We start from the raw sequence: 23,324 nt of genomic DNA, 5'->3' as shown, positions 1-23,324 counted from the left end.
GACCTGAATCCAATTGAGCACATCTGGGACATCATGTCTCGCTCTATCCACCAACGTCACGTTGCACCACAGACTGTCCAGGAGTTGGCAGATGCTTTAGTCCAGGTCTGGGAGGAGATCCCTCAGGAGACCGTCCGCCACCTTATCAGGAGCATGCACAGGCGTTGTAGGGAGGTCATACAGGCACGTGAAGGCCACACACACTACTGAGCCTCATTTTGACTTGTTTTAAGGACATTACATCAAAGTTGGATCAGCCTGTAGTGTGTTTTTCCACTTTCATTTTGAGTGTGACTCCAAATCCAGACCTCCATGGGTTGAAAAATTTGATTTCCATTTTTTAATTTTTGTGTGATTTTGTTGTCAGCACATTCAACTATGTAAAGAACAAAGTATTTCAGAAGAATATTTAATTAATTCAGATCTAGGATGTGTTATTTTTGTGTTCCCTTTATTTTTTTGAGCATTGTATAACTTTAGGGTGTACTTTATCGGTACCCATATATATATGTTTGCTTCTTCCTTAATCTACCTGGTATTCGACTCCCACAGCTCCCCTTCTGTGGCGTTTTTTCATTTTTTCCTTTATATTTCTCCCCATCTTGGGTTAATTCCGCTTACCCTCGTTTTTTCCACTTGCGCTTTGCTTGCGCATCTCTGTCCCCTCTTTCAACGCTGCCCTCTTAACCTTATCTGCCCCTCTGGGGTCTCTTGCTTCTGACGTCCTCCGGCCATTTCCCCCCCCCCCCCCCCCCCATCTATCCTCCTTCCTTACCTTCCTCCCGCTTAGTTTCCCGGGCTTTGCACTTCTGTAGTCTCGCTGGGAACGGGATTCTCGGGCGCCATCTTTGATTCTTATTCCTGGCGCCGAGATCTCGCGTTACTTTGCGGGATTCTCGGTCGCCATCTTCCTCTTGCTGCAAGCTCATTGGCAGTGACAGCGGGGAGGAGGAGGCTCCCTTCTAGCCACGCCCTCTCTCTCTCTTCCCGTTTTTTACAGTGCCATTCTACCAACGATACTCACCGCTGCGTTCTCTTAGCTTGCCTTCTCAGCGCCGTTTTTTCTCTAATCTGTTGGGGTGACTTACTCCTCCAGATATATATATATCATGTCCAGTTTTCCTGCTTCTCCTGCCGGTTCTGTCCAGGTGAGACACACATGTCATATAAGTCCCACCTCTCCTCACAGGGTTAATGAAACCCCTACTCCTGTGGTTCATGCTGCGATCCTACAGCAGTCCATTTCAGATGCTATTGTTTCTGCAATGGGATCTATGTCAGCTACTCTGACACAATCGATCTCCCAGGCCCTTAGGGCTCATTCTACTTCTGATATGCCCCCTCCTGCCTCCAGAACACGTATGAATGATGGCTCTGGTCCATCCGATGACTGCGCAAATAAGTCGCGTAAAAGAGCTAACCCGCGCCCGGCAGAAAGGGCACGATTATGGAAAACCGCCCGGTCACTACCGGATCCGGTATCTGATTCAGATGCAGAGTCTGTTGATGAGGCTATTGATAATTGGTCCAACCATTCAGGGGATGATTTGATTGATACGGCAGTTGACCCTGCTATTGAAGACCCGTCTCAGTTAACGGGTGCCAGGTTAGTACCACAGGAAGACGTAAAAGACGCAATCCTAGATCCCATGGGTGACCCTCTTTTCAACCCTGACCAGTTACATAAACCGAGGTCCTCAGAATGGCTCCCCGCCACCCACGTGGATCAATATTTAGAAGCGAGGATCCATACACCTCTCTCCAAAGAGGCTCGCAGCAAGCTGCGGGCAGAATGCCCTCGTCCCCTTATCCCCAATAGGATATGTGAAACCCCAAGCGTGGACCCTAAGGTGGTTCAGTTCCTGGCAAAATCAGGTTTCAACCCACGCAAGGGCCTAGACTCTGCATTAAAGGCTTGCCAAGATAAACTTCTTGACATGACCGGCCCACTAGCAAAAATCTTTGATTTAGCTGAAGCCGCTAAAGTGGCAGGCACACAAGTTGACCCTGAGGATCTCAGGGGTTGGGCCCAAAGGGCTATTTGTATGGTGGGCAATGTAAACACATCAATTGCCATCGAGAGAAGGAAGGCCATCTTGATGAAGATAGAGCCCAAATTTGCTAATTTATCCCTATCTGAATCTGGCAAGGAAGCGCAGGGCCTCCTTTTCGGAGATCCCTTCATTAAGGAGCTGGGGAAGTACGTTGGTGCCTTTACGGCCCTTGATAAGGCACAAAGCTCCATGCGCCGCGTCTTCCAGTTACGTTTTTCCTCCAGAGCCGGCAGTCTCAGCGGCCGACTGTCCGGCCGCTCCACTTTTCAGCCCAGAGGCACGGGCCGAGGCTCCTTTAGTTATCGCCAGTCACTGCAGGACCCCAGACACCAACCAACCTTCTTCCCATCACGCGGAGGTTCTTCACGCTACAGAGAGTTCCGGGGCGTTCCTGGATCAAGGCGCCCATATGGTAAGTCATCTCTGTGTGTCGTATCCGACTTCTCAGCGGGTTGGGGGAACACTCCGTCTCTTTTTCCATGCGTGGTCAAGGATCACCTCAGACCAATGGGTCCTCTCCACAGTCCAGGGTTTCACCATAGAACTGGTATCCACCCCAAGGGACTTTCCTCTCATACCAAGGGTTTCTTCCTCAAACCAAACCCAAACGTTCATGAATACGGAGCTTGCATCCCTCCTACTGAAAGAGGCGATAGAGTTATCTCCCGATCCTCACACGGGGGTACTGAGCAGTATCTTCTTGGTACAGAAAAAAGGTGGCCAGTTCCGCCCGGTCATAAACCTCAAACACTTGAATGTCTTTGTTCGTTACAGACATTTCAAGATGGAGGTCATCCATCTGTTAAGAGATATGCTCCTACCAGGGGACTGGTTCGTCAAATTGGATCTGAAGGATGCATATCTCACGGTCCCAGTGGCTCCCGAAATCTTCTCCAGTTTTTATGGAGGGGACACACCTGGCATTTTACCTGCCTCCCGTTTGGCCTCTCTTCCGCCCCATGGTGTTTTACAAAACGAATGAAACCGGTGGTGGCCTGGCTCAGAGCGAGGGGAGTTCGTCTAATCATCTATTTAGACGACATCCTGATCATGGCCCAGGATCCGCCCCTTCTGCTTGGTCACTTGGAGATGGCCAAATCCCTTCTCCAAGGGTTAGGGTTTATTCTCAACATAGAGAAGTCGTGCCTCATACCAGCCACTACCATAGAATTCCTAGGTTTTGCCATAAGATCAAACGTTCAGCCTACCCTTAACCAAAGTCAAAGCGATCCGCAAGGAGATTCGTCATTCACTCTCTCTCCCACAGGTATCACTCCGTCAACTTGCTCGCCTTATCGGACTTCTCACTTCGTCCATCCAGGCGATATTTCCAGCTCCCCTCCATTATCGAGCCCTACAGAGGCTCAAGATTGCTCACCTGAGGGCTGGAGCCTCATACTCCGACACGCTTGTCTTAGATATGGAGACCAGGCACGAACTGGTGTGGTGGATCCACAATTTGTCTGTGTGGAACGGCCGAGCCATTTTCGGCCCACATCCAGACCTGGTCATCGAATCGGATGCCAGCCTGATGGGGTGGGGAGCCCACTGTCAGGGAGTCTCCACGGGAGGAGCGTGGTCCCCGGAGGAATCACGTCTTTACATAAATGCTCTCGAGCTCTTAGCAGGATCTTTTGCGATCGGCAGCTTCGCTCAGGGTTCGGTTCGAGCGTGTATTCGCCTACGTATGGACAATGTTTCTGCTGTCCGTTACGTGAACTGTTTGGGAGGGACTCGATCCAAGGTCTTCTCTAGCCAAAGACTTTTGGGACTTTTGTCTATCCAGGGGAATATCTGTTGTGGCGGAATACCTCCCAGGCCTGCACAACACTTTGGCCGACTGGAGTTCTCGTTGCATTTCGGATTCCAGCGACTGGAAGTTGGATTCAAGGGTCTTCCGCGATATTCTATCTCTGTGGGGCCCGTTATCCATCGATCTATTCGCGTCGCGTCTGAACGCACAACTCCCCAGATACTTCAGTTGGCGTCCGGACCCGGAAGCAGAGGCGGTGGAGGCTTTCCTCCAGCACTGGGGCGGCTCCCTTCACTATGCTTTCCCTCCTTTCGCACTCATCCCTCGAGTGCTCGCTCAGGTTTGTCTCCAACAGGCGCAGATGGTACTGATAGTTCCCTGTTGGAGAACACAGTCATGGTTCCCCAGTTACTGAGCCTTCTGACGGAGGAACCCCGGCTCTTGCCGTTTTTCCCACATCTTCTGCTCGACCCTTATGGTCACCTACACCCTCTACTTCTAGACGGATCGCTTCATCTTCTCGCATGCCGAGTTTCGGGGGTCCCTGGGACTCCTCGGATTTTTCGGCAGCAACTAGACAGCTATTGGAGTCTGCATGGGCTCCAGGCACAAGACAAGCCTATCGAGCTGCATGGGACGTCTGGGCTCGTTGGTGCGATTCACGGGACTTGGATCCCTTACAGGCCCCTGTAACAGCCATCCTTCAGTTCCTCACATCGCTCTTTGAAGCAGGAAAGGCTTACCGTACTCTAAACGTGTACCTTTCAGCTATCTCCTCCAGACATTCGGGTTTTGATGGTTGTCCCGCCGGCCAGCATCCTTTAGTGTGCAGATTGTTACGTGGCTCTCGTTTGGCACGCCCTCCAAGACCTCGTTTCTCTTCCACCTGGGAGGTTGCGGCAGTTCTCAGGTTTCTGGAAGGCTGGCCTCCCAACTCTATATTGTCTCTACGGCAACTATCGGCCAAGTTAGTGACTCTTCTTTGCTTAATCTCATGTAAACGCGTCTCGGACGTCCGGGCCCTGGACATTAACGCACGTTATTTTACACCGGAGGGTGTTATGTTCAATATCTCTCGACGCACTAAGACTGGCATTAAGTCAGTATCTTATCCGTCTTTTCCATCTTCCCTTCAGTTATGCCCTGTGGCTTGCTTAAGAGAGTACGAGTCTCGCACACAGTCCTTCCGCTCTGGGACTTCCCCTCAGCTGTTCATTTCATTCCGTCGCCCTTTCTCTCCAGTTGCCAGCGTTACCCTGTCCCGTTGGGTTAAGTGGATCTTATCTCTCTCGGGTATTGACACTTCAATTTTCACCGCCCATTCGGTTCGTGGGGCATCGGCTACCTCTATGTCGGTGGCCGGTGCCCGCTTGGAGGATGTCATCAAATTGGCGGATTGGTCCCGAGTCTCTACCTTTCGGGAGTTCTATTTCAGACCTGTTCCTCACGCCTTTACCTCCGTGATGGCTCAACTTTAAACTTGCAAATATGAGCCTCCGTGTCTTGATATAAAATTCTGGATTTTCCTAAGTCATGACGTAAAGTCATGATTTTATGAAAGACACGGAGGCGAGTATTTCCCACCCGTTGCGTTTAATTGCCCTCCCTACTGGTCTGTGAGTTGTCTCTTGACTATCGTTTATCTAATAATGTATGGTGTTATTTATTTTATTTTTAATACACGTAAAAGATTATGCTTGTGTATATGTCTGAGTTAAAAAGTTCATAGTTTACTACCATGATGTGTCATTTTTTCCTTTTAGGTTGATCGGCTTCTGTCAGCTGCCACTGGGTTCTCACCTAGCTGCAGTCCCGCCTTGTTGTTCCGCATCCGAGGTTCAGGCTGCTGTTGACCGTTCCAGGTTTCCAGGTTCTCGCCGGTCGAAGACTGCAAAGAAAGAGGAGGTGTCCGACCAGTGATGCTCCTTATATAGGGGCTAGGGGGTGGAGTTGTTACCATGGTTACACTTATGGTTTTTTCTTCAGTTGTCTTTGCTGCTATATTTTCAGTAAAGAAAGAGTTAAGCAAATACTCTCCTCCGTGTCTTTCATAAAATCATGACTTTACGTCCTGAATTATTGCACGCAATCAAAACTTTGAGTTCATTGGAAATAGAAATTGGTGAGGTTGAACAACAACTGATCCAAAAATTATCTGTGTAGGAGTGGGCATTATATAAAAAAGAGCTGGACACAGCAATTGTAAGCTGAGAGAACCACATCAAGGCTACAAAAACCAAGAAACTTCAGAGGGACCGATTGGATGTGGACAATAACCGAGTCTATCGTTGGAAGAATCGGGATAATAGTATGAGATCCAGAACCGCTTCAGTATCATCTGTTACCTCTAGAAGTGATGATGGGATCTCCGGTGGACAAGGTACCAGAAGATATCCACAAAGGTTTAATAAACGCAAGAATGGTAACTCCCAGTTACCATCAGGGAAGAGACGCCCTGACACATCCCCTGGTATCCTCCAGGTATTAAATTTATCAACACGTGTTAACTCATAGATGTATGTCCTATATTGAAGTGTGAATAAAGATGTTGTTTCTGATGTGTGGTGTAAGATTTTTATAGGGGTTTATGCTATGTCTCCATGCTTATTGAGGTACTGATGCTTATATTGGTTAGATTATATCAGTGCTGGAGCGTTATAAGAGGATCCTCTGATATCAGTCACATATGATGTAAATGTCTCTGGAGGTTATATCAGTGCTGGAGCGTTATAAGAGGAGCGGCTGATATCAGTCACATATGATGTAATGCAGTAATGGCTAACCTCTGGCACTCCAGCTTTGGTAAAACTACAACTCCTAACATGCTCCCTTATCTCTGTGTTGTTGTGAGAAGAGCCAAGCAAGTGTGTATCTTTGGAGTTGTCGTTTTACCAGAGCTGGAGTGCCGGAGGTTAGCCATCACTGATATAATGTCTCTGGAGGTTATATCAGTGCTGGAGCGTTATAAGAGGAGCTGCTGATATCAGTCTCATTTGCAGTAAATGTGTAACGCCCCAGAGTGGCATTACCAACCCTTGAGGAAGCCGGACTGCGCCGGCGATACGCGTTGGGCGTCTCTCATTCACGGGCGTCTCTCATTCACTCAGATCCACTGCACCAGCTGCTTACACAGGTTTTGGCTCTTGCTATTTGACCTCATTGTGGTCTGCTTTTATTCATTACGTGGCCTTACCTCATCTGACATTATCCTTATGTTACTTATAGGTGCATATTTTGTTTAGCTGGGTTATATTACATGTCCTCATCTAGCGGACGTTCAGTGGATTCTGTATGTGTCGGTGATACCATATTTTTACACCGACACGCTGTTTATATTGTATACCATTTTTTATGTGTTTGTTTGTTGGTGTGTCTAATAAACTTTACATATATTTTAATCTATGGCTATTGTTGGATGTGCATGTATATAGGGTGGTTCTTGTGACTCTTCCTTGGGTCGGGCTTGTTTTGTACCATTTTTTTAACCACCCTCTTGCACTCTTTAGATTACTTGTATTTATTGGTGTGCCCCCTCCTTTCACATTTACTTGAGAATCGGGAAGGTGCTATGGTTCTCTGTAGAGAGAGGACCGGGTTCATCCAGGATGACGAGACCGGGACGGAGCTGTTTGTGAATAGACGCTCGGTTAAGCGCCCATACTTGCCCCAGGCCCGGCATAGCCTGTATAAAGGAGACCAAATGGAGCTCACTTCCATGGAGTCCCCCAAGGGACCCTTCGCTACCGGAGTGACCCTGCTAGAAAAGCCTCTTGTTCCAGCGTCAGCACCGGAGTGCTGGCAGGAGAACCCAGCAGCTGCGGGACGTGTCCGTTGTCTGCAGGAGACCGCAGGGGGGGTGCTTCACTTTCGGGAGAGACCCCAACCGGTGCCGAAGCCACTCATCCCGGGATTGCCTACGCCCCCAACACCAACTCATCAATTGGGCTGCGGTTCCCGCACCTCTTTTACATTCAGCCCGATGGTCATACAGTACCAGTTGCCCTGGAAGTTGGAGTCAGCTCCGAGAAGAGTCGCCAGGGAGTTATCACCACCCAAAGAGGAAGATTACTTACCAGCACCCTTACAGCCGGAGGTACTGGATCCCTTTTCTGTGGCAGGAGCGTCCGGACCGATGAAGCAGAGAGTCGCAGCAACCATGAAAAGTGTGACAACTAGGACACTACCAAGGTCAGACAGTAGGTGTCACCAGAGCACCACTGTTGCTGCCCGGATGGATAACAAAAGGCAAGACAGACCTCTCATGGCCTTCAGCAGCAGCAGGAGTGTCGAGGATCTAAGGTCCTTCCTCTGAAGAGCTAATCTTCCTTCTTCTGCAGAATTTAAAGGAAAAAATAAGGACTTATGGGAGCCACGGCCTGGACTATTCTTGAAGGTGAGGAAATGTTGGCTTTGAGTTTTTGTTTTTGTTGCCTTTTTATTCCTCATCCAGATGGACACGTCTGTTAGGAATCCCCCCCCCCCTTGGAAAATACCTCCAAGTTGCGTACGGTTACGCACAATTTCCTTCCCCCTCCCTCCTCAGGTTAATTGGGAGCCCCCTTTGCTTAAAAGGGTTCTCAGTACCTTTGCTATTCTTCTACCCATGTGGATTACAAATAGTGACATTATTTCCCGTGAATTACAAAGGAACTTTTTGCACTACTTATTTCCAGTTTGGTGCATATCATCCGCCAACATGGAAGAAGAGACTCTAATGTGATTTTATTGCACATTTAATTGTTGCACTATTTCTGCACTAACCTTTTCAAGTTGCAGCAACATTTAAGTATTGTACCCATTGTGTGTATTCTTTTGAAGGTGCCGCAATGTGATATTATGCACTTTAATTGGTCTTTGCATTTTATACAGTTAGCCAGATAGCTAGCACTTTACTTCATTGCTCATATGGACTGCCTCTGAGGACGTTTATACTAATGGTCTTATGTCACCTTGTGTTAGCTCAGAAAGCCTAGGCATTGTATTGTATGTTTGCTACACAAGGTGGACCAAGTGGTAAGTTACAAGCAGATCTAACATTGTCAAGGGTAAACTTGCTGCTATTGTATGTCTAGAGGGATTAATCCTCATGGAGATATTGGAGAGCACCACCTCCTTCTCCTAATTTAGTGTGTCCTAAGGCCTTGCATGCCATCTTAAGTCAAATTTTGTAGCTACCTGTTAGTCATCAAGGCGAAAAGCTATTTATAGACCTTGGTGCTTGAAAGGGAATACAGGATGAAGCCACCCTTCTATTTGGTTCACTGGTTATTACCGAGAGGGCAAACTGTGAATAGACACCCTACTCATAAGGGCAGGAATCTAGTGGTAGCTGTTGCTATGTGTATTTTCCTAGTAACAAAAATAGTTTATATTCTCATGCAGCACTTTAACTTTTCCTTGGTACCCTTAGAGCACCTCCTAAGCACAAGCCAAGGATGGCTTGGTTTTAAGTAAGGGGGAAAGTAGCGCCCCAGAGTGGCATTACCACCTTTGCACCTCGCTACTGTCTTTATTGGTTAACCTCATGTCATCATGTGTATTTATTCCAGGTCCAAACACTGTGCATTCCTATTTCTAATGTAACTATGTTCAAAGGTAATGTGCCTGGTTCTCCAGCAGGTGGCAGGAAACAATGCAGAGCTATAGTTACATAGAGTGGAACCTTCTTTTCCATTCTAACCCCCCTCTGTGGTGGGCGTGTCCCACTTTCTGCAGGAAGGGTGGAGTTCTAGTTAGAGTTAGTTCCAGCTTACCCCCTGCTAAGGGAGGTTGTACGGGGCCATGTTCCTGCTGGACGTGCCCAAGCCAGCTAGAGCACCTTCAGCTCTGCTGGATATGGAGGCCACAGCTTAGAGCCTCAGAAGCCAGGAATTAGAGTTCCCTGGTACTACTTAAGAGAAAGAATTCCAAGAGAGAAGTTGCAGCATCCAGAGGAAGCTAAGTTATACAGCTACCCTGTTAATATAGCAGAGCCAGAGAGCAACAGATGTAGCAGAGATGAGTTTGCCTACCAGACTTTTAATGCTAAAGCCTGCTGGAACCAAGACAAAGTCTGTAACCCGTTTGGAGAAACGTTTATGCCAAGTAAAGGTCTGGACTCAATTTATTCTTTATCCCCAAGTTAACTACCCCCCTTATTTGCTGCTTTGGAAGACAATGCCTGGGGTCCAGCATATCCAGGTAGGTTATATTAGTGCTGGAGTGTTATAAGAGGAGCGGCTGATATGATGTAATGTCTCTGGAGGTTATATCAGTATCAGTACTGGAGCATTATAAGAGGCGTGGCTGATATCAGTCACATATCGATATGAATGGAGGTTATATCAGTGCTGGACTGTTATAAGAGGAGCAGCTGATATCAGTCACATTTGTTGTAAATGTCTCTAGAGGTCATATTAGTGTTGGAGTGTTATAAGAGGAGCGGCTGATAGGATATAATGTTTCTGGAGGTTATATCAGTATCAGTACCGGAGCATTTTAAGAGGCGTGGCTGATATCAGTCACATATCTATATGAATGGAGGTTATTATCAGTGCTGGAGCGTTATAAGAGGAGCCGCTGATATCAGTCACATATGATGTAATGTCTCTGGAGGTTATATCAGTGCTGGAGCGTTATAAGAGAAGCGGCTGATGTCAGTCACATATCTAAATGTTTCTGGAAGTTATATCAGAGCTGGTGCATTATAAGAGGAGCGGCTGATATCAGTCACATATGATGTAAATGTCGCTGGCGGCCTTGCTGCGATCTCTTTATTATGCTGCCTGCCAGCCCTTCTCTTAACAATAGGCCGCCAATACCACCTATCAGGTCCTTTGTTACCCAATGGCTGGATGGAAGTCACAACAGACTAAAGCTGGGTTGACATCACGTCTTATGTCTCTGTTTGACGTATACATTAGAAAAAAGGATACAAAACGCAGCACACCACATTCTTCTATCCAGTATACTTTTTTTTTTTACTATGGAACTCTATGATGAACGGATGCCACTGTATGGCATCAGTTTAGCGTATACTTTTTTTATATATTACGTGTTGTGAACCCAGTCTTACTTCACAGTGGTTGAAGTGAATGTATGGAGCGAGCTCCTGCGGTGAGCCCATTCCATACACAGAGGGTGCTGGCTGCATTATACAGCAGGCACCCATCCGCACTGACAGGGAACGGCAACCCCACCAAGCCCCGTCATTCAACCCCTGTCAGGTAAGGCAGCAGGATGCAGCTCCCTCTGCCTTCCAATCAGAGCCCCCGCAGTGAAATCGTGGGGCTCCCATTAGTTACCATGGCAGCCTGGACGCTGCTGAAGCCTTCCAGGTCTGCCATGGTAAGTTCCCTGCTGCGCTGTGCATGAGCCACAGCGCAGCAGGGACAGTGTCAAAATCCTATTAACCCTAATAGATCTATATTAGGGTGAATAGGACAAGAGATCAAATAGTTATTCAATAAAAAGTAAAAAAATGTAAAAAAACAAAAACATTAAAATATTAAAAGTTTAAATCACCCCTTTCCCAATTTTACATATAAAAATATAACATAAAAAAATAAACATATCAGGTATTTCCGTGTCCGAAAATGTCTGAACTATTAAAATATATAAAAAATTCCTGTGCAGTGAATGCCGTAACAAAAAATAAATAAAAAAAACACATGATTCGCAATTTTTAAGTCACCTTTCCTCCTTCCAAAAATTTAGTAACAGTGATCAAAAAGTCGTATATACCACAAAAATGGTACCAATAAAAACAATAATTCGTCCCTGAAAAAATAACCCCTCATACAGCTCTGTGGACGGAAATATAAAAAAGTTATGGCTGTCAGAAAAAGGCAATGCTAAAAAAATGTATATTTTTTCAAAGGTTTTTATTTTTTTAAAGTAAAAAAACAAAGCAAGTATACAAGTTTGGTATCACTGTATTCGTACTGAGCAGGAGAATAAGGATCTTATCTTATTTGTAGCGCACAGTGCTGTCAAAAACTTTGGCAGAGTTGTCTGTTTTTTCAATTTAACCCAACAAAGATTTTTTTTTCCCCATTTCCGATAAGAGACCTGGTAAATTAAATGGTGCCCTTAAAAAATAAAACTTATCCCACAGAAAATAAGCCTTCATATGGCTATATGAACGCAAAACTTAAAAAGTTATGGCTATTGGAACATGGGGAGGACAAAAAACGAAAATGCAAAATACAAAAAATGGGCCCAGAATTTAAGGAGTTAACACTACAGGGAGGCAACTTTATTGTGTGGAGGCATCACTACTGTAAGGGGGGCATAAATACTGTGTGGGGGCACAAAGGGGGCATAACTCATGTGTGACACTGGGTGGCATTGGGCATGGCTTAGTGGAAATAAATTTGCCGTGCACACTAAGCTCCTCCAGCTATTATCCCTCCTTTGGCTTTTCAAAATTTAGGGGGTATGCAGGGTGAATCACGCCTAATGGTTTGCTAGCCCCGCCCACTTAGCGTGACCCTGCCTTCTACCATTTTGGCCCTGTCTACAACATGGGGACACTTTTACGCTTTTTTCCAGGGTCACTTTGAGTTCCCAATCCGCCCCTGGGTATTGCATTAAAAGTTGCAATTGTGGTTGTTTCATTAATATTTTTTTCTATATTTTCTATAATTTTTTGAAAGCAGAGTCAAAAGTCCTGCATACAAGACTTTTGTCTCTGTTTCAAAAAATCTTCCTAACAGACTCCATTATAGTTCATGTGGTCTGTGGGCTCAGTTATGTGCCAAATGTGTCCTTTCCGTCCTTCTGCTCCTATAACGGAACAGGAGAACGGAAAGGCTGAACCCTGATGTGAATTCAGCCCAAGCTATTTTTAGCTTTAGTGAGTGTTTATGAGGTCAGGAGGTCAGAGATAAGGCTTCACATGAGCCATCATATGACTTTGCAAATAAAGTATTTTAACCCTTGCATCTCAAAAATGACAGCATTTTTAATAAAGACCAATTAAAAAATTATTTTTAGTCCGAAACAAGAAAAATGCGGTCATAAAAACAAATTGCCCTGAACGTAAGGCTAAGGCTAAGAAAAAATACTCCACTTCCAAGAAAAAAAAATTAAAATACCACAGAAATCTGATCTAAAATTTTCTAAATGTTAAAATAGGGTTGAGCTTAAATCTGCCCTGTGTGTCGAAGCTCTTAGGCCCCTTTCACACGAGCGAGTTTTCCGCGCGGGTGCAATGCGTGACGTGAACGCACAGCACCCGCACTGAATCCTGACCCATTCATTTTAATAGGTCTGTGTACATTTTTTTCACGCATCAGTTCTGCGTTGCGTGAAAATCGCAGCATGTTCTATATTCTGCGTTTTTCACGCAGCCCTGGCCCCATAGAAGTGAATGGGGCTTCAGTGAAAAACGCATCTGCAAGCAAGTGCGGATGCAATGCGTTTTTCACTGATGGTTGCTAAGAGATGTTTGTAAACCTTCAATTTTTTATCACGCGCGTTAAAAACGCATCAAAACGCATTGCACCCGCACGGAAAAAACTGAACAACCGAACGCAATCGCAGTCAAAACTGACTCAACTTGCTTGCAAAATGGTGCGAGTTTTACTGAACGCACCCTGAACGCATCCGGAGCCAATCCGTCACGCTCGTGTGAAAGGGGCCTTAGGGCTTGTTCACACGACCGTATGGCTTTTTCAGTGTTTTGCGGGCCATTTGTAATGGATCCGTTTTTCCTTTTTTTGTTTCAGTATTGTTTCCGGTTTCATTCAGTTTTCCGTATGGCATATACAGTATACAGTAATTACATCGAAAACAATTGGGCTGGGAATAACATTTTCAATAGATGGTTCCGCAAAAACGGAAATGGATACGGAAGACATACGGATGCATTTCCGTATGTGTTCTGTTTTTTTTTGCGGACACATTGACTTGAATGGAGCCACGGAATGTGATTTGCGGGCAATAATAGGACATGTTCTATCTTTGAACGGAAATACGGAAACGGAATGCGTGCGGAGTACATTTTTTTTTTTTTTGCGGAACCATTGAAATGCATGGTTCCGTATACGGACCTTATACAGAACTCAAAAAACGACCCGTATACGGAGCGCAAAAAACGTTTGTGTGAACGAGCCCTCAATCGAAGCTCTTTTCAGCAAAAATCCTGGAGGCAAGAAGCAAAGAGTTATTAAAAAAGGGAAAAAAAGCCGTTTATAATAATTCTATTTGTTACATAACAAACCGTACGAAAAGAGTAGGTAAAACTAATAGGATCCGAGGAGATAATACATCTCAGGAACCTAAAGCCACCTGAAATAGAAAGCATTACATTTGCTAATTCCTTCTGGTTGCCATAGCTATAGTCCCAGCTCCTCCACCTCCCACCACAAACACAGCATCAGGGGGGTGAGGGTCTGCGGTCAGCCACCCTCCTCCTTGCTAACGCACCATTCCCATTCACAGAGATCCTCCCATGTTTTTCTAGAATGGATGGCTTTGCAAATTGGAAAACAGCTGCCCTGGTAGAGAATATTAGGAACGGCATCAGCAGCGAAGGCGGCAACAACAACACATGAAGCCTTCCTGTATGTCCTGCTTCCATGAAGCCCTGCAGCTCCACCGACCGCCAGCAATGTAGCAGCAGAAGGTAAACACATTCATGACCCTTGCTTTATCTCTATGCAGATTGCTGCTTGTGCCTGTGATCCCTGCTGATTATGGCCATGAAATGCACTGGGAATGTCTTGGATATAATGTGTTTTTGTAAAAAATTTCCATCCAGCGGAGTCTCTGAGCCTTTGACGTAGTGGAGGTATAGGATGGATTAGCTTCTCAGTGAATCGAATTGCTTGAAGTCTGCGGGGATTGTCTATGGATCAATAAAAGGCTATCAGTTCTCTACTGGGACGGCGTTAATGGGGCTCTCTAGGATACGACAAATGTAACGGAACTGAGCAAAGGATGTGCACACGGGGTCTCAGAGATTTCCAGGAAAAGTGTGAATCTTGGGGACACCCATAATATCTCAGGTCAAGGCAAGTGTAGAGCTCTATCTATAAATACCTTGTCCGTGACATATGAAGTCTGTTACCGGACCCCTCAGATCTGCAGGAACAGTATTTGATCACAGAGAATATGCGGTTACCTGACTTTTATAGACTATGTTAGAATATGTTAGAATTCAGTTCTGAGGGCTGATCTATATATATATATATATGCACTATGGAGGTCATTAACTAACAGATATGCGCCACCTTTGTGGCATATATCTGGCACAGACTCTGTCGCACACCATGTTGCGGCAGAATCTGCGACTTCTTCTTCCCTGCTCACTCCAGGTCTAAAAAAAGGGGGGCTTGGCGTGGGTGGGGAAGGGGGCGTCTCATTCATCATTTTCTAAGCCTTGTTTACATCTTGTGACGTAGCGGGTCTCTGCCAAGCGGAGGCTTCCGCCTAGCAGTGTTCCCAGTGATGTCATCGGCACTAATGGACGGGCTTTAGTGCTACCCTAGCCTGTAAAACAGCTAGGGCAGAGCTAAAGCCCGCCCATTAGTGCCGGTGACGTCACCTGGAACACTGCTAGGTGGGAGCCTCTGCCTAGCAGTGTATAACTAAAAATAAAAAAGCCCTTGCCCAATACAGCTCCGATGCTCATCTCAGAGGGGCTACCTGGGTGAAGAAGGGGCTATGTCCGGGTTCAGCTGTAAACCCAGACAACCCCTTTAACAATTCTGCATCATCTATTCTTATAACTCCATGTTGCGTCATTCCTCTAGTATTCCTACTAGAAGTTATAAATGAATTGCTAGCAGTCTGCAATGAAGGTCCAGCTGAGTGTTGCCAGTTGAGGGTGTCTTCTTAAATGTTATGACACTGGCAGCACTGATTTGACAGTGTCAGACTGTGCAAGGACACCCCTCTCCAACTGGCAACACCCAGATGGACCTGTATTGCTGACTGCTAGCAATTCACTCAAAAACTTCTGGTAGGAATAATAGAAGAAAAGCACAACATTTATTATTTGAAAAAGATGCTGCAGTATTACACGGGGAATGCAAGAAGTTAGTAAAACCGACATGTCAGGAGAGGTGACAGGTCCAGTTCCTACAATTATTTTCTCTCCATTCTCATTTAGGCAAGAGAGAAAATAGGCCATACATTGCTGTGTAATACATCTATACACTTGCGAACAATGATGCCGTAGAGTGCCCATGTAATACTATCATATAGTGTCTACATAATGTTGTGAACATATAATAGTGCCATGCAGTGTCCTGATTATACTACTGCTTAAAGAATATTATATTGCATTATGTGATTTAAAGGCTATGTACACCTTTGGGAGCAATTTTTTTTATGATTGCGTTTTAGTCATTTTGGGCTAAAAAACATTTTTTTCACTTGGTCTTTGTTAACAATATTGGGCTGTTTTGACACAAAGGGTTAACTGTTTTTCTAGCTGTGTTAATGGTGCTTTCACTTTGTGAAGGTCATCTAATAACCCTTATCCTTATATCACTAAAAGGTCATAAAGACGTATTTAAGCCACATTCTTATCAGTAAGATAGGAATTGAGCTTGAGTGTTTATAGGGTCAGAGAACAGAGATAAGGAGCCAGTCAGCTCCCCAACTGACAGAAGAGAGAGAAAATTCAGATCCCTCTATTAGAGCATCTCAGCTCTGTACAGGGAAAAGGGCTCCACGTTTCTTTTAAATAAAGGACAATTGAAAAAATGATTTTTACCTCATAATGAGTACAATGTACTAATAAAAAATTGCCACCAGAGGTGTACATAGCCTTTACGTCCACAAGAATTAGCCAGGGAGGAAGTGGGATGAGGGCGCATATGGTAGAGTCATGTGTGTGGAGACTTTTAAGTATTGGGGCAATTGAGCTTTGATTACTGTTGGTGGAGCTGTCAATTCGGCTTCTATATAACCTTTGCAGTGTGATATACAGCTTGTCATATATACAATGCAGGTGACGTTGTGGCTGAATGACCCATGACTAGGATTTTTACCTCGAGCACAGGGAGCATCATGTTACCCCTTCTCTATATAGAGTACTGCCCGGCAAAAGCACATAGATCACAAGTGAAATACAGCAGAGGTATGCAACATGTGACTACAGCTGTTGTACAACTACAAGTCCCTTCATGCGGGCCTGTTGGGAGTTGTCATTTCTCACTGTGTCAACCATTGCTAGATAGTATTTGAAACTTACATGATCTTAAGCTGATGATGATGTTGCAGAGGATCTTGCATGTCATCTGCTATCACCTGGATGCAGCAGCCTGCAGGGCTGGCATGAGGCGGAAAGGATGATAGTGGTAGCAGTGGCAATGATTGTGGTCTTACTACTCATGGTGGTGATCCTGCTCCAGTGTTCCTTGGGTCGATGCACAGTGAAGGGAGGGGTACACCCTCTCTGCCCCTCTGGGCACACCTTAATTTGGGGTTTCTTGCCTGGTGGTAGGTGGGGTGCCCTTGGTGGTGTTGCACTGTGGGGAGCCAGTCAAGTAGACGGTACCTAGATGTAATCAATGCTCCACAATGACGAGGTCAGTTTTGTGTAACAATAAACAGTTCTTTACTGGCAATGTACAAATACAGGTAGTCCCAGCAGTATGGACTGGCAGATCTTAAAGGGCATCTGTCAGCATATTTGTACCTATGACACTGGCTCACCTGTTACATGTGCACTTGGCAGCTGAAGACCTCTGTGTTGGTCCCATGTTCATATGTGCCTGCATTGCTGATAAAAATGATGTTTTGATATATGCAAATGAGCCTCTAGGAGCAACGGGGGCGTTGTCATTACACCTAGAGGCTCTGCTTTCTCTGCAACTGCCGCTCCCTTTGCACTTTGATTGACAGGACCAGACACAATCTTCTCGGCCCTGTCAATCAAAGTGGAGATGGTGTAGCAACTGCAGAGACAGTAGAGCCTCTCAGTGCAATGGGAACGCCCCCATTGCTCCTAGAGGCTCATTTGTATATATATGAAACTTCATTTTTCTCTGCAATGATACTTGCAATATAACTGTAGCCCACCTTCATCTTCTGAATGAAACCAACAGAACCAAGGGGGCAAAACTGGAAGTTTAAAAAAAAAACCTGCATGCTTTTTCACTGATTTTCTTCTATCTATGACAGTTATGTCCATTCTACTGTAATTTTCCATATACCTTACCCTTCATGATTATCTTACTGAGAAATCATTTCCGAGCCCTCCTGATCCGTGCTCGCTTCTTATTCTGTATTGTTGTGCGGTTCATTTTCACGGTGACATTATGAAATGTGCTATTAACAATACTAACAATAAATGCTATTCATGCCGATGAACCGCTGGTTGAGCTGTGGAACATTGAGCAACGTTTAGCACATTGACGGGAACAATTCTGAATGGGCTTATTATCAGAGGCTTGTGTCTGATCAGAGGAAATTGTAGGATTCTCAATCATTACCTTCTGCTTTACTAAGAAAGATTCATTATATTGGCTCCTGTCCTTTTCTCAGTGGGTCCATGGTCCGTATTTTGCAGACATAGTCTATCTTTTTGTGGAACGGACATTCGGATGCAGAAAGCACATGGATGATCCATGTTCTTTCTGAATCCGTATGTCCGTTCTGCAAAAAAATAGAACATGTCCTATACTTGTCCGCAAAGTGTTATTCTTGGACCCATTGAAGTCAAAAAATGGGTATGCAACACGGACAGTATCCGTATTTTGTGGATCCGCAATTTGTGGAGCGTTAAACGGATACAGTCAGGTGCATGAGTCACAGTGAAAAGTAATTACAAAGTGCACACCTCGCACTGGAGGACCTGTCCTGTCCCACGTTACACAGGCAACCCACTGATTTGAATGGCCACTGTGCAATGCTTCATTTGCCCTGTGGTGGCGCTGCAGGAAAATGAAACACATCCCCACAGATTAAGGGAGCCCGTGCCCGTGCTGTGGACCGCAAATTGCGGTCCGCTAAACACAGGCACCTGCCGTGTGGCAGCCATATAGGGATCGCGGCCCCATTCACTTAAATGGGCCTGTGATCCCTCCATTCCGCAAAAAGATAGAGCAAGCTCTATCTTTTTGCGGTGCGGAAGCACGGAACGGAACCTCAGAAAGCACTCCGTAGTGCTTCCCTAAGGTTCCGTTCTGTGCTTCCGTTCTGCATCTCCGGATTTGCGGGCCCATTGAAATTTATGGGTCCGCATCCATGATGCGGAATGCACACGGAATGGTGCCCGTGTATTGCGGATCCGCAAATGGGGTCCGCAATACGGGCATGGGCTTCACATGGTCGTGTGAATGATCCCTACAGATGATCGCTGGTCCCAGCAGGATGACACGTTATAATCAGCTTATAGTCTAACAATTGTCCAAAATGGAGAACGCCTTTACTATTTTAAGTAAAGAAGTATAGAAATAATATATACTGTACATACACACATATTAGTAACTTCACCCCCCACCCTTAGGGCTCATTCACACGAATGCGTGAAGCCCGTGCTGTTGACCGTAAATTGCGGTCCGCATTGCACGGGCACCGTCTGTGGGGCAGGCACATGGGGATCGCAGACCCATTCACTTGAATGGGTCCGCAATCCTTCTGTTCCGCAAAAAGATAGAGCAAGTTCTATCTTTTTGCAGTGCGGAAGCAAGGAACGGAACCCCAGAAAGCACTCCGTAGTGCTTCCGTAGTGTTTCGCTCCGTTCTTCCGTTCCGCATCTTCGGATTTGCGGACCCATTGAAATGAATGGGTCCGCATCCGTGATGCAGAATGGCCACGGAACGGTGCCCGTGTATTGCGTATTCGCAAATGCGGTCCGCAATACGGCAACGGGCATCACACGAGCCCTTAGTCTAAGCAGAGTGGTAAAAAAAATATATGAAAAATTCTAAAAGCTGCCTGTTATAAAGGCAATTTCTTTGTTGAAGATAATTACAGAGCATCCATCCTTTGATCACCAGAGTGATTTAGAAGTAGTCCTCGTTTCTTCTCCTCTAATGATTTTAGATGTTTATCAAGATCAAGGCATGCCAGTCATGAATTGGACTAAGTTATGTTTGGGGGATGGGGTGAATCGCTTGTGAGAGATCAAAAGCGAAAAGGTGGATTTTTAAAATGTATATCAGCTTATGGTGCTATATCTAACTGACTGTAGACAGTTGGAGCCAGGAAGATAACTCCATATGGCAAGACATATGCGCAGATCTGAAGCTGTAGGCACTCTATGCCACCATATGGTGCCACTGCACAGCACCGTCTTATGACGATATTTTGTCCAGAAACTTGACAAAACGTCTGAAGCGTGCCTCGTGTATCAAATGATTCATACATTTCCAGGTGGAATAACAGAGGAACTACAGCACTGTTATGGGGAGTACAGTACAATGATTTACTTAGACAGATATGATTGGTTTTAGGAGTAAATTAATTCACCTCCACAGTGTTTGTTTGAGTTCTGGAAGTCCGTGATGGCGCGGTAGGTTTATCATTGTGTTGTGTGATGAACGCTTGTAAAATATTTTTAATATGTGAATGTTTGTGCTCTGAGAAACAATAAACCACCCACAGCGCTAAGCTAATTAGAGCTTGGAATAGGCAACCGTCTCCCCCAGACTACAGGAATGCTGTACTGTTTATTCAGATGCATTATCAAGATATGGCTGCGTGACAGAGAACGTAATAACATCTGTCGCTAAATGGGGGTCTACTGCCAATAATATTACTGAGCAACTCTGCCCGCACAATTGTGAATGGACATGTAATTAAAAAAATAATGCCGATGTTCACTGTTCACTGTATGCTAGTCTCATATTATTTCTATGCCACGGCTAATGTAAAATTATACCCCAGCACAGACATAGCGACCACACTCTGTACTATTATACAGGTACCATATAGTACTATACTATAATTACTCATATAGTCATGGATAAAACAGTGTTTGATAACCATCACTGAGCCATATGGAGATCCCTGGAATAGTGTCTGAACCATCCAATGACTTCCCAGATATCCTCCAAACCATGAGATGAATCCTCCAGGATAACATTTGAACCATGGGGTGATCTCCACAATAAACCAGACCATGAAATAATCCCCATGATAATATCTGAACCATGATCCTCAGGATGGTATTTGAACAATAGGTTGGTTAGAGTTGCCACCTGACCAGTAAACCACCATCCTAGGATGCACTTGTGGCAGGAGCCCAGTGCTAGTATTTAATTTTTACTAGACCATGAAGTGGACCATGAAGTGATCCTCAGGATGGTATCTGAACCATGGGTTGGTTAGAGTTGCCACCTGACCAGTAAACCACCATCCTAGCATGAACTTGTGCCAGGAGCCCAGTGCTAGTATTTAATTTTTTACTAGACCATGAATTGGACCATGAAGTGATCCTCAGGATGGTATCTGAACCATGGGTTGGTTTGAGTTGCCACCTGACCAGTAAACCACCATCCTAGCATGCACTTGTGGCAGGAGCCCAGTGCTAGTATTTAATTTTTACTAGACCATGAAGTGGACCATGAAGTTATCCTCAGGATGGTATCTGAACCATGGGTTGGTTAGAGTTGCCACCTGACCAGTTAACCACCATCCTAGCATGAACTTGTGGCAGGAGCCCAGTGCTAGTATTTAATTTTTACTAGACCATGAAGTGGACCATGAAGTGATCCTCAGGATGGTATCTGAACCATGGGTTGGTTAGAGTTGCCACCTGACCAGTAAACCACCATCCTAGCATGAACTTGTGGCAGGAGCCCAGTGCTAGTATTTAATTTTTACTAGACCATGAAGTGGACCATGAAGTGATCCTTAGGATGGTATCTAAATCATGGGTCGATAAGAGTTGCCACCTGACATGTAAACTACCAGCCTAGCCAGTACTTGTGGTAGGAGGTCAGTGGCAGTATTTTATTTTTACTAACCCATAGAAGTGCCAGTGATTTTAGTAGTAATTTCCTGGTACTTTCACTCTATGGAGTCAGCCCTACCACAATGAAGGTTACCCCAAAGCACTGTCAGCATTTATACTTTAACTTTTGTTCTGTCTCTCCTTTCAAATTGTTACTGCTGGGTCTTGATATACAGTATATCATATCAGTACATTGTATGGTTGTTTTTTCTTTGAAAGGATAAAAGCAGAAATTAAGTTGAGAAAAAATTACAATCACAAAACCATCCATTATTGAAGGAGAACAATTAAAATAATGAAAGTGGAATGACGGAAACAAGCGGCACCTGACAGACCCCACTGACTATAATGGGATCTTGTTTCCATTAGAAAACCCAGTATTTTACCTGACAAGAAAACATAGCATACTGTGCTATTCTGTCCTGTATTTTTTACAAAATCTGCAATAGAGTCCTTTTCTAGCGATACCCAGTAATAGCCATGACAACTATCACTGGAGATGAACAGCTAATATATTTCTGACAGATTGATAATGTTTCTGTCGGTCATAAAATACTTTTTTTTTTTCACTTTTATTGTGCATTAAAAAAAAATCTCTACTTTTGAAATCTTCTGGGACCCGCTCCTCTAGAACAGGGCCTTCAAAGTGAAGAGAGAGCAGCTGCGAATGCGTGGCCACCCTCCGCTCACCAGGAGAGTGCTCGTCTATTTCCGGCAGTCCCATAGCAGTGAATGGAGGGCTGGCTGTGCTTGCACGGTGCCCTCTACATTCACCACTATGGGGCTTCCGAAAACAGCGGAGCACACTCGTTCGGCTATTTGTGGAACTCCCATAGCGATGGATGGGGATCACACCATGCATGCATGACTGCCCTATGTTCACTTTGGAGGCCCCATTCTAGAGACAGGAGCAGGTCTCAGAGGTGGGACCAACACATAGTAACATAGTAACATAGTACATAAGGCCGAAAAAAGACATTTGTCCATCCAGTTCGGCCTGTTATCCTGCAAGTTTATCCAGAGGAAGGCAAAAAAAAACTGTGAGGTAAAAGCCAATTTTCCTCACTTTAGGGGAATAAAATATTCCTTCCCGACTCCAATCATGCAATCAGAATAACTCCCTGGATCAACGACCCCTCTCTAGTAGCTATATCCTGTAATATTATTACACTCCAGAAATACATCCAGGCCCCTCTTGAATTCCTTTATTGTACTCACCATCACCACCTCCTCAGGCAGAGAGTTCCATAGTCTCACTGCTCTTACCGTAAAGAATCCTCTTCTATGTTTGTGTACAAACCTTCTTTCCTCCAGACGCAGAGGATGTCCCCTCGTCACAGTCACAGTCCTGGGGATAAATAGATGATGGGATAGATCTCTGTACTGACCCCTGATATATTTATACATAGTAATTAGATCTCCCCTCAGTCATCTTTTTTCTAAGGTGAATAACCCTAATTTTGATAATCTTTCAGGGTACTGTAGTTGCCCCATTCCAGTTATTACTTTAGTTGCCCTCCTCTGTACCCTCTCCAGCTCTGCTATGTCTGCCTTGTTTACAGGAGCCCAGAACTGTACACAGTACTCCATGTGTGGTCTGACCAGTGATTTGTAAAGTGG

General features: G+C 45.1%; 1 protein-coding gene across 5 annotated transcripts in view; it reads left to right on the top strand.

Annotated features, from left to right (window-relative positions):
• Nucleotides 1-14,152: 14,152 nt before the first annotated feature.
• NIM1K (NIM1 serine/threonine protein kinase) overlaps nt 14,153-23,324 on the top strand; it is a 78,198-nt gene continuing 69,026 nt past the window's right edge. For 4 of the 5 annotated variants that reach the window (XM_040421286.1, XM_040421281.1, XM_040421282.1 and 1 more), the window contains exon 1: nt 14,154-14,416. The gene's annotated coding sequence lies outside the window, so the exon portion shown is untranslated. Of the gene's footprint in view, nt 14,417-23,324 lie in introns of all 5 variants that reach the window. The other variant, XM_040421288.1, reaches the window with a different exon arrangement.

Source organism: Bufo bufo, chromosome 2 (genome assembly GCF_905171765.1).
Source record: "Bufo bufo chromosome 2, aBufBuf1.1, whole genome shotgun sequence".
NCBI lineage: Eukaryota > Metazoa > Chordata > Amphibia > Anura > Bufonidae > Bufo > Bufo bufo.
The sequence above is the reverse complement of the archived record's forward strand: the minus strand, read 5'-3'. Positions and strand labels throughout refer to the sequence as shown.